The sequence below is a fragment of the Engystomops pustulosus genome, chromosome 6, assembly GCF_040894005.1.
Source record: "Engystomops pustulosus chromosome 6, aEngPut4.maternal, whole genome shotgun sequence".
Classification (NCBI taxonomy): Eukaryota; Metazoa; Chordata; class Amphibia; order Anura; family Leptodactylidae; genus Engystomops; species Engystomops pustulosus.
The window spans coordinates 18,196,779-18,209,731 of record NC_092416.1 but is presented as its reverse complement, the minus strand read 5'-3'; positions in this window follow the sequence as shown (position 1 = coordinate 18,209,731).

The window sequence follows — 12,953 nt, the reverse complement described above, 5'->3', positions numbered from 1 at the left end:
GAAGCTTTGCGCTCGTCACAAGAGACGGGGGAAGAAGATTCCCTTGTTGATAGCCAAAGCACCCTTAGGTCTGTTTCTCAGCGCATATCGGAGGAGGTGGAGGTGGAGGAGGATGAGGAGGAAGAGGAGGAGAATGTTGGCGAGACACAAGAGGGGACCATTGTTGAGTCCTTCACTGTTGAGCGTGTATGGGCAGAAGAAGAGGAGTTGGAGGAGTTGGAGGAGGAGGAAATGGACAGTCAGGCCAGTGAGGGGAGTGAATTCTTACGCGTTGGTACTCTGGCGCATATGGCAGATTTCATGCTAGGCTGCCTATCCCGTGACCCTCGCGTTCAAAGAATTTATTCCAGCACCGATTACTGGGTGTTCACTCTCCTGGACCCACGGTACAAGCAAAATCTTTCCACTCTCATCCCTGGAGAGGAAAGGAGTGTGAGAATGCATGAATACCAGCAGGCCCTGGTGCACAAGCTGAAACAGTATTTCCCTTCTGACAGCGCTAGCGGCAGAGTGCGTAGTTCTGCGGGACAAGTAGCGAGGGAGAGTAGGCGAGCAGGCAGCTTGTCCAGCACTGGCAAGGGTACGCTTTACAAGGCTTTTGCCAGCTTTATGTCACCCCAGCAAGACACTGTCACCTGTCCCCAGTCTCGGCAGAGTAGGGCTGATCTTTACAGAAAGATGGTGAGGGAGTACGTAGCTGACCATACCATCGTCCTAAATGATCACACAGCTCCCTACAACTACTGGGTTTCAAAGCTGGACATGTGGCACGAACTGGCGCTGTACGCCTTGGAGGTTCTTGCCTGCCCTGCCGCTAGCGTCTTGTCCGAGCGGGTTTTCAGTGCAGCTGGTGGCATCATCACCGATAAGCGTACACGCCTGTCGACTGACAGCGCTGACAGGCTGACGCTTATCCAGATGAATAAAGCCTGGATTTCTCCTAATTTCCAATCTCCACCAGGTGAAGGAAGCTCAACCTGAATAATTTATCCACTCCTCCTCCTCCTCATTTTCCTCCTTCTCCTCCTCTTTGTACAGTAAAGCAGAGGAAACTGGCTATTTTTTGACAGGGCCCACTGGCTCTAGCTATAGTACTTTATGCATTTAATTTTTCTGGAGGGCCACCGACCCGGTCCTCTGTTTTAAACAATTTTTGGGAGTGCCACATACAGGCACTCAATCTATTCAATTTTTCTGGAGGGCCACCTACCTGCTCCTCTGGTTTGAAAACTTTTTTGGACTGCCACATACAGGCACTCAATCTATTCCATTTTTCTGGAGGGCCACCTACCTGCTCCTCTGGTTTGAAAACTTTTTTGGACTGCCACATACAGGCACTCAATCTATTCAATTTTTCTGGAGGGCCACCTACCTGCTCCTCTGGTTTGAAAACTTTTTTGGACTGCCACATACAGGCACTCAATCTATTCCATTTTTCTGGAGGGCCACCTACCTGCTCCTCTGGTTTGAAAACTTTTTTGGACTGCCACATACAGGCACTCAATCGATTCAATTTTTCTGGAGGGCCACCTACCTGCTCCTCTGGTTTGAAAACTTTTTTGGACTGCCACATACAGGCACTCAATCTATTCAATTTTTCTGGAGGGCCACCTACCTGCTCCTCTGGTTTGAAAACTTTTTTGGACTGCCACATACAGGCACTCAATCTATTCCATTTTTCTGGAGGGCCACCTACCTGCTCCTCTGGTTTGAAAACTTTTTTGGACTGCCACATACAGGCACTCAATCTATTCCATTTTTCTGGAGGGCCACCTACCTGCTCCTCTGGTTTGAAAACTTTTTTGGACTGCCACATACAGGCACTCAATCGATTCAATTTTTCTGGAGGGCCACCTACCTGCTCCTCTGGTTTGAAAACTTTTTTGGACTGCCACATACAGGCACACAATCTATTCCATTTTTCTGGAGGGCCACCTACCTGCTCCTCTGGTTTGAAAACTTTTTTGGACTGCCACATACAGGCACTATCCAAATTGAATTGTCTCCATAGCAGCCTCCACACGTTGTCTCCATTGCTACCTCCAAAAGTCGTCCATATAGCTGCCTCTATACATCGTCCCTTTATCAAACGAGGTGTGTCAGGCCGAAATTTGGGTTGTTTTCATGGATTCCACATCAAAGTTGTTAACTTTGTCGCCACCCTGCTGTGTTATCCACAAAATATACTGGCAAACTTTTACCATTTACGGATATTATTTCAGCGCTTCTTGCGCATCTGTTTACATTCCCCTCACCCGCCATATCCTAAACTTATAAGAACGCTACTACACTTGATCTTATACAAAAGGTTCTTAGAAGTGCTGTTTGGGGAGTAGCCTACAGACAGGGGCTTGGATTGGCGAAAGCTCGCCTGGCAGCGGAGCGCCAGCTCCATGCCAAGAACCAACTAACATAGTTTTAACTGCAGCACCTTTAATCTACTACTAGTTCACTGCCTCCATACATGGTCCCCTTATCAAACGAGCTGTGTCAGGCAGAATTTTGGATTGTTTTCATGGCTTCCATGTTAACTTTGTCGCCACCCTGCTGTGTAATCCACAAAATATACTGGCAAACTTTTATCATTTACCGATATTATTTGAGCGCTTCTTGCTCACCTCCTTTGGTTCCTCTCTGCCACCCATTGGTTTGAAGCCTGAGTCCATTTAGGGTATGTCGCCATGCCACTCTCTAGCCTGCCGCTGCTGCCGCTGCCTCTGCATGCCGTCCCCTATAGTGTCAGGGTCAATTATTGGATGTTTTAGATGCTATCTAGCTTCATTCTGTCACTCTGTCATGGCCATGCTGTTGCCCATAATTTTGGCATAATGGTGCATTTAAGCAGCCTCAGAGGCATCCATGCATGCTGCCCCTGCTGTTTCCTGTCCATTTCCGTGGTGTTTCCATCCTTTTCTGAGGTTCCCAGGTGTTTGGCCAAGCTTCCCTGTGCAGAGCCTTGGTCCCCTTGAAAAATGCTCGAGTCTCCCATTGACTTCAATGGGGCTCGTTACTCGAAACGAGCACTCGAGCATCGGGAAAAGTTTGTCTCGAATAACGAGTACCCGAGCATTTTAGTGCTCGCTCATCTCTATTTATTATTATTTGGATCAACTGTGCATCAATATTTGGTTTTATATATATAGAGGGCTATATTCTTATTAAACCATGAAGTTTTCATTTGTTGCTTGACTTGGAAACAAGCACTTGATCTGTTTAAGTCTTTCCTGATTCTTTGTACTACTTGTTGATTTGACCAGGATACATATCTTCCTTATACATATAGAAGATTAAATCCGGCAGTGTCTTGGTTCCGAGCAAATGTCCTTATACTTGCATTGTTTATAGCGTTGCACGGTTACCATGTATCATGTGACACATCTAGTTTCTTGTTGCGCCGTGTCACTTCCAGTGACACACACGTGAAGCACTTGGTCCGCTGGAGTTCTTCCATGCTGACCCACTTGATTGCTGCATCTGGGGGTGAGTGGTATTTATGGGAGCCACACACAATGGGGGCATCTTTACCCCTGAAGAAGTCCCCGAGAAGGGACGGGACGCGTGGGGAGCCCTCCACCCTCTCTTTACCTATTCCCTACCTGCCTCTTTTGACCTATTTTACTTCTAACGATGGGGCACATCGCCATTAGACTCACCTGAACCAGTAATGTATCACGGAGACCTAATACTTATACATATCTTAGAGAATACTCTAGATCAGCGGTGGCGAACCTATGGCACACGTGCCAGAGAGGGCACCCAGAGCCCTCTCTGCAGGCACGCGTACCATCTCTCCATTCTCATCAAAGTCGGAGCTCCTGAAGCTGATCGGCTCTGCTCTCACTAGTGATGCCTTAGTGAGACAAGAGCAGCTGATCAGTGCCTGTCCCTCCTCCTCTTCAGCCCGGGACACAGTGGGAAGAGAACGGAGTGAGGCAGCTCACAGAATGGAGCTGACAGCAGCAGAGCAGAGATATGAGGTCAGGATCTGCTGGGGCTGCTCACTTACAGAGGTTCTGGCAGGTGACACTAAACCAACTATACATACTTGTGGTTTAGTGTCCCAAATCCCCCTGTATGACAGCTGTCTGTGGCCACCTTGCCTGTATCTGAAGTGCTCATCACCTGCACAAGGCGGCCAGTGAAGCCAGGACAACCCCACAGAAACCACCCTATGTACAATGTAAGCAGGTGCTAAGCTGCATCACTGGCCGGGTCGTGCAGGTGATGAGCGCTGTGGACAGAGGCAAGTGTATATGTGGCCACAGATCTACCTGTGCCTCCACCCCACAACAACCACTTTGTCCTACAAACCACCTCCCAAAATGCTACTTTTTTGTCATTTTGCAACATGTAATAAAATGTTATGAAAAGTGGTCAAATGGTTGTACAGTCCTCAAAATGGTAGCACTGAAAGCGCATCTCATATCACAAAAAATTACACCACACACAGCTCCGTACACCAAAGTATGAAAAAAGCGCCCAAATAATTAGCACCAGAAGATGGCAAAATGACTTTTTTTTTAGTACAGGAGGATTTAATTTTTGTAAATGTATACAAACATTATTAAACCCATGTAAATATATTATCCCTGTGATCATACCGACCCACAGAACATGTCGTTTGGGGTGCACAGTGGAATCTGTAAAATCCAAGCCCACAAGAATATGTCACAAAGGCATTTTTTTAACCAATTTTACTGCATTTGGAATTTGTTACCACTTCCCAAAACAGGGAATTAGATGTTAAATACCATCACTATGAAGTGCAATTTTTTACGCACAGCTCTTTCACGGTGGGGAGTAAAAAATGGAAATGCAAAAACAAAAAGGGGGTAAAGATGGCAGTATTTGGTCCCCTTATCACAGTCCCCTAGTCCCTGCATCTACTCAGGACTGCTGTCACTGTATGGGGGTAATGTTACTCAGTATATGGCGGTAATATACCTTACTGAATGGCAGTAATATGATATTCATTGCTATATTTGTATAGCATAGTATAGCAGTACTATGGGTAACATTGGCCTTTCTATAGTCTTTATTAAAAGAATGATGCTATTTATGTGGTTGTAAAGGTGGCAGCATCATATGGCAGTATTATTTGTCTTATTGTTAGGTGGTATTGTGGCACCATTGGGCTAAATTTCTGTGTTGGCACCTCGCGATAGAAACATTGGCTTTGGGCACTCGGTCTCTCAAAGGTTCGCCATCACTGCTCTAGATGGCTGATGTTGTATGGTATACATGTTTACATGCCTTCCACTAGGAGGGGTAGATGTTCACAATTTCTTTTGAGGGGGTGTTTTGTTGATTGGCCCTACCTAGCCAGTTCAACTAGTTGCTTGTTATTTTTTTAAGTGATTTTACATGTCCATGTATTTTGTGTCAAGATTGCTATTCTAATAAAGTCATTGTTTGTTTATTTACCTGCTTCCCTACTGAGACACATCTTTTTTTTGGATTTTGGATAGTAATAGTTAGTGTGTTGGCATTCTCCATTGGTTGTGCAGGGGTCCATTTGTGCACGTATAGAGTTAAACATGTTGGTATTTTCGTCAAAACATGACAGTCCTTTTTAGAATGTGTTGGAATGTGTAGATATGTATGTGAGGACATTACTCATCTGTGCGATTTTCCTCTTGCAACCCCTTAACGACCTTGCCCTTTTCATTTCCATTTTTCACTCCCCACCTTCAAAAATCTATAACTTTTTTTTATTTTTACATGTAAAAAGCTCTGTTCTCTGAGTAATAAATTGCTCTTCATAGTGACTGTATTTAATATTCCATGCCATGTACTGGGAAGCAGGAAAAAAATTCCAAATGCAGTGAAAATGGTGAAAAAACGCATTTCCAACGTTTTCTTGTGGGCTTGGATATTACGGCTTTCACTGTGCGCCACAAATGACAAGTCTACTTTATTCCTTGCGTGAGTGTGATCACGGGAATAAATCAAGTCAAAAGGCACCAAAAATAGCAATAGATGCTAATATAAATATTTGCATTTGTGACAATCAAATCATTTCAATACATGTATAGACACACCAGAATCATTTAGCTATTTTTTTTATTTTTAACATGATTTTAATCTAAAAGAATTATCAACAATTATCAACATTATCATCACTTTTATTAGTTTTCAAGTTTTTGATGCCACAATTAAATAAATGTAGTATTTTTTTTTTTAAAAATTGACCTCTATTATTATTATACCTACTCATAGTTGTTATTTTTTTTAACAACCACTGCTACTAATGATAATAATGGTAATAATGATCATCAGGATAAAGTTTTTAAAGCTCTCGTCTTTATCATCCTCAATTTCCAAGATTTTGCTGCCAAAGTTCATGCTGAACAAATGTATAATTATAATATACCGGTAACCATAATATACAATATATTAGCTTAATATTATTATTATAAGAAGTTATTGTCATAACTAGAGATGAGCGAGCACTAAAATGCTCGAGTGCTCGTTATTCGAGACGAACTTTTCCAGATGCTCGAGTGCTCGTTTCGAATAACGAGCCCCATTGAAGTCAATGGGAGACCCGAGCATTTTTCAAAGGGACCATGGTTCGGGAATAAAATGTGTTAATTAATTGAAAAAGAATGTCTTCTGATAAGTTAGCAGATGTATGCAAACATCTACAATCTATTCTTCAATGTCCCGCGCGTATATTATCTCCCGACAAGTTAGCAGATGTGAAGAACAGTGAAGAATAGAATAAAAACAGTGACCACAGGATCATTTAAGTGAAAAACACAGTGAAGAATAGATTGCAGATGTTCGGCACATCTGCTTACTTGCCTGGAGATACGCTGTCCCGGGATCCGCTGCTCTTCTTCCACTGAAGTCTCCCCAATCTCTCCTTGCTGCCCGATGTCTCCCTGCTGCTCGATGTCTCCCTGCTGCTCGATGTCTCCGTGCTGCCCCATGTCTCCGTGCTGCCCCATGTCTCCGTGCTGCCCGATGTCTCCGTGCTGCCCGATGTCTCCGTGCTGCCCGATCTCTCCGTGCTGCCCGATCTCTCCGTGCTGCCTGCTGTCCGATGTCTCCCTGCTGCCCGATGTCTCCGTGCTGCCCGATCTCTCCGTGCTGCCTGCTGTCCGATGTCTCCCTGCTGCCCGATGTCTCCGTGCTGCCCGATGTCTCCGTGCTGCCCGATCTCTCCGTGCTGCCCGATGTCTCCCTGCTGCCCAATGTCTCCCTGCTGCCCGATGTCTCCGTGCTGCCCGATGTCTCCCTGCTGCCCGATCTTTCCGTGCTGCTGCTGCCCCATGTCTCCATGCTGCCCGATGTCTCCGTGCTGCCGGATGTCTCCATGCTGCCCGATGTCTCCCTGCTGCCCGATGCCTCCCTGCTGCCCGATGCCTCCCTGCTGCCCGATGCCTCCCTGCTGCCCCATGTCTCCGTGCTGCCGCTGCCCCATGTCTCCGTGCTGCCGCTGTCCCGATGTCTCCGTGCTGCCGCTGTCCCGATGTCTCCGTGCTGCCGCTTCCCCGGTGTCTCTGTGCTGCTCCCCGATGTTTCTGTCCTGTTCCCCGATGTCTCTGTCCTGTTCCCCGATGTCTCTGTCCTGTTCCCCGATGTTTCTGTGCTGCTCCCTGGTGTCTCCGTCCTGCTCACCCTGTTCTTCAATGTGTTCTTCACACATATATATTGTTCTTCACATACTATTTTGTTTGCACTGTTCCGCGCGTATCTTCCGACAAGTAAGCAGATGTGCCGAACATCTGTAATCTATTCTTCACTGTGTTCCTGTGTTCCTATTCTTCAATGATCCTGTGTTCCCTGTGTTCACTGTTTTTATTCTATTCTTCATTGTTCTTCACTGTGTTTTTTAATTAAATGCTCGATCTCGAGCAGGGGAAATACTCGTCCAAGCAACGAGCCGTTTCGAGTACCTTAATACTCGAACGAGCATCAAGCTCGGACGAGTATACTCGCTCATCTCTAGTCATAACTATTTACCGTAGTTATTAGCAGCCACACTCGTCTTTCAGTCTAGGAACTACTCGGATGGCTCCAGTCTGTCAGTGACTGCACTGTTTGACCGTCATCTTCTAAATTCCATTTGAACTAATCACCTTCATCCACAAAGCTCTGCACCGTGCTGCACCCCCTACCTCTCCTTCCTTATCTCATCCAGTTGTGTTTCTTTCGTGTGTTTCGGGCCCTTTCCTGTTTTTTCATGTCCATTTTTCACTCCCCACCTTCAAAAATCTATAACTTTTTTATTTTTACACGTAAAGAGCTGTGTGACGGCTTGTTTTCTGCATAACAAAATTGCACTTCATACTGATGGTATTAAATATTCCATGCCATGTACTCGGAAGCGGGGAAAAAATTTCCAAATGCAGTGAAAATGGTGAAAAAACGCATTTGCGCCATTTTCTTGTGGGCTTGGATATTACGCCTTTCACTGAGCGCCCCAAATGACAGATCTACTTTATTCTTTGGGTTGGTACGATTAAGTGGATACCAAATTTGTATAGGTTTTATAATGTTTTCATACATTTACAAAAATTAAAACCCCCTGTACAAAAATTATTTTTTTGATTTTGCCAAATCCTGGCGCTAATAACTTTTTTATACTTTGGTGTACGGAGCTTTGGGTGGTGTCATTTTTTGCGAACTTTGATAATATTTTCAATGATATCATTTTTAGGACTCTATGACCTTTTGATCACTTTTTATAGATTTTTTTATATTTTTCCGTTATGGGGTTAAACACATTGAAAAACCGTTATCATATTTTGATAGATCGGGCATTTTCGGACGCGTCGATACCTAATATGTTTATGATTTTTACTGTTTATTTCTATTTATGTCAGTTCTAGGGAAAGGGGGGTGATTTGAAATTTTAGGTTTTTTTATTATAATTTTTTTACTTTTTTTTATTTTTATTTTTACTATTTTTCAGACTCCCTAGGGTACTTTAACCCTAGATTGTCTGATCAATCCTATCATATACTGCCATACTACAGTATGGCAGTATATGGGGATTTTCCTCCTCATTCATTATAATGTGCTATCTGAAGACCCGAGGCTACCATGGAAATGGATTGCCGCTCACTGATGACGTTCCGGGGAGCGGCAATCCCAGGCAAGATGGCGCCGCCCATGCGCCGTTATCTTTTTGAGGCTGCCGGCAGCGTTGCCGGCAGCCATCGCTGTGATAACACCCGCGATCGGTGCTAGCACTGATCGCGGGTGTTACCCGTAAGCCTTTGCTGCAATATGCAGCAAAGACTTACCAGCTATGGAGAGGGCTCAGCCTGTGAGCCCTCTCCATGCAGCGCGACCCGACCACCGCCGTGAATACACGGCGGGCGGTTGCGAACTGGTTAAATTCCTTTATTTATGCAGTGCACACAGATAACCCAGCTCTGCACTGTGCTTGCAAGACCAGTCCCTGTCCCCATGGGGCTCACAATCTAATCAACCTACCAGTAACTGGAGGAAACCCACGCAAACACGGAGAGAACATACAAACTCTTTGCAGATGTTCACCAGTGCTGCAAGGTTGTAGTGCTAACCATTGAGGCTCCTTGCTGCCCATCAATCTCTCTATCATCTATCTCCTATAAAATTGTCCCATATTACAGTTTGTTTTACTATACTAAAGGAGCCTCTTATTGACTGTGACTGCTCATAAAATAGTTTTATTTTCGATCTCCACTTTTAGTTTTGCCCAGGGCCCCGGAACTGGAACCGGCCCTGTGGAGGAGCCTACCATTTTTGTGAACGAGTGGGGACGGACAAATTTAGTCCTCTGGTGTTTCTTTATCGATGATATTATATTTATTTGGAAGGAAAGTGAAAAAACATTAATGGAGTTTTTAAAGATATTACTAACATTAGTTTTATTTCCAATTGACACATTCCAATACATTTGGATTTGACTATTTTAATTGAAAATCAGATTTTAACATAAACATTCAACAAACCAACAGACAGTACAGGCAGTCCCCGGGTTACATACAAGATAGGGTCTGGAGGTTTGTTCTTAAGTTGAATTTGTATGTAAGTCGAAACTGTATATTTTATAATGGAAGTTCTAGAAAAAAAATTTTCTTTTGCCCCAGTGACAATTGGAGTTTCAAAATTTTTGGTGTAATTGGACCAAGAATTATCAATAAAGCTTCATTACAGACATCTTACAGCTGATCATTGCAGTCTGGGACTATAATAAAGCATCCAGAGAGCTTCACCAGAGGTCACAGTGGGCAGAGGGGTCCGTCTGTAACTATGGGTTGTCTGTAAGTCGGGTGTCCTTAAGTAGGGGACCGCCTGTAATAGCTTTATCCCATAAGGTAGTTGTCACTATCCGATTCTGCTAAGCAGTATTCCAAGGGGACAGTTCACAGTTAATTTTATTATAAACTGGGGGCTTTTTAAGAAAATTATAAAAAAAAAACATCAGTATATTTTGAAGAAAGATAAAATTAGCGGTGACCTTTTATTACAAAATCCTAAAATTGTATTTAGGGGAACAAGAAATATCCCTAATTTAATAGCACCAACTACCAAAAAAAGTCACAAAAACCCATTAACACTATTGCGGTATGAGATCGCGAAGAAACGATAAAGATATTCAGCACCTCAAATGGGTTTATGGCAAAAATGTTTGTAAAAACCCTTTTATTAGAAATATATATATAATACTAGAACAAGTCAAAAATAATTCGCAGTAAATTCACAACCTAGCAGTGTAGCTATGGATGCCATAAAAAAGGTATTTACTCACTAATGAGTTTAGTTTTTGCCCCTCGTGTCTCACTGTGTTCTGTGGTTTCTAGTGCAACAATCACTGGTTCCACACCTGCGCACTACCAATTTTCGGCGCACCACAAAAGTCGTGGAAATCCAATAGCAGTCCGCACTGCTAATTAGTGACAAATGGTGTCGGACAGCACCATAAAAGCTGTAATGGTTAGTGGCAACGGTTGTAAAACTTTATCTTCTCCTATTTTCAGAGTTAGGTAAAGACTGTGATTGCTTTATACTTGCTTTTTTATGACCAACCGGTCATGAACTTCTGCGAGTCCACAGCGATAGTAGAAGTGCTGAAAATGTTCTCAATGGCAATCATCTATATCAATATATCAATAGCATTGATATTCATCATATTGTTCTATCATTGTTATATCTTAGTTTTTTACAGTTTTTATCATTGTTTATCTATCATTGTCTAATAATATTTGACGTGCTCTAGTATTTTATATATATATATATATATATATATATATATATATATATATACCGTATATACACGAGTATAAGCCAAACCCAAGTATAAGCCGAGGCCCACAAAAACCTGGTAAAACCTATATTTTTTAACTCGAGTATAAGCCAAGTATATGCTGAAAAAACTAGGCTTATACTTGGGTATATATGGTATATATATATATATATATATATATATATATATATATATATGTGTGTGTGTTTATATACACCTAATAAAAGGGTGTTTTTACAAACATTTTTGACAGATTCAACCGTTTGAGGGGATACAATATCTGTATGATTTAATTCCTACAGTTTTGTACCAGTGATAGTGATAGTTATATGTGGCATAAAAAGGTTCCTGAAATAAAATGTACCTTGGCAGAATTAAACGCCCCATGGTATGTAGGAATTATGAACATCTATGAAATAGAAAAAAAAATAGGAAAAAAAAGTACATCCGTTATCACTGCATTTCTTAGAAAAACATGCGGGTTCCATTGTAGGTACAAGCGTTTACAGCATTAAAAAGGTTACACCGGACTGGAGGGGAGGAAATATTGTACACAAGATGTCATGGGTTGAAAGTAAATGGATTTACAATTTAAATGGTATAATCCCCACAGAATTAAATAACGAGACAGAGACATTAATTTTTTGTGGAAAAAAAAATTGGTACTATAATAGTAATGTAAAACTGGGCGTGACAACTGCTGAAGGAATTAGGGTTGGTTTGAGAAATGGGAGTAAAATTTACATCCAGTATGGGAGTGTAATAGTCCTGCCTGATAAGATGGTATTTTAGGATGGTTTTAGGATGGTTTTTGAAACCTCAGTGATTGTATATTAGTATGATTGTCCAGAGTACAGCATTCCAGAGAATTAGTGCAGCTCGGGAGAAGTCCTGGAGACTTGAGTAGAAGGTTTGAATTAAAGCTCACTGGAATATCGAAGAACACAGGTTGATGAGATGAGGGAGGAGAGTTAAGGGGTGCAGCACTGTGCAGAGCTTTGTGGGTGAGGGTTATTAGTTCAAACTGAATTGAGAAGATGACGGGCAACCAGTGCAGTGAAGTCACTGACAAAGACTGGAGGTATCTGTGTATTGTCTACAACTATTACTATCACAACTATTATTATCATTAAAATTAATAACAATGGTTATTCCATTTGACCACTTTTCTTTAATTGTGGCATCCAAAACTTGAAAATTGATAATAGTGATGATAATGATGAGAGGCTTCTAAAAATAATTCGCAATTTTTCTAGGTTTAAATCTCGTTAAAATTTGCTTAATTATTCAGCTATGTCTATACATGTATTCGAATTTGTGTTTCCAATTTTTCATTCCCCACCTTCAAAAAATTCATAACTTCTTTTTTCATTGTTCAGAATAAGGGTTGGATTTCTGCCTAAAAAAAATGTACTTCCTGGTGATGATATTTATTATTCCATGCCATGTACTGGAAAGTAGGAAAATAATTCCAAATGCAGGAAAAAAGATTTTCTTTTCAGCTTTTCTTGTCGACGTGTTCTTGTATTTATGGAATTGAATTTAAGCTTCAAATGACACCTCTTTCTTTATTCTTTGGGTCGGTACCATCACTGGACAGATTTCTATGCACTGGAAGTAAACATAGAAGCTTCCTATAGGAGGACGGCAAGCAAAGATCTAGAAAACTGTGAGGGATCGATACAGAAAGTATAATGGGAAATTGTAT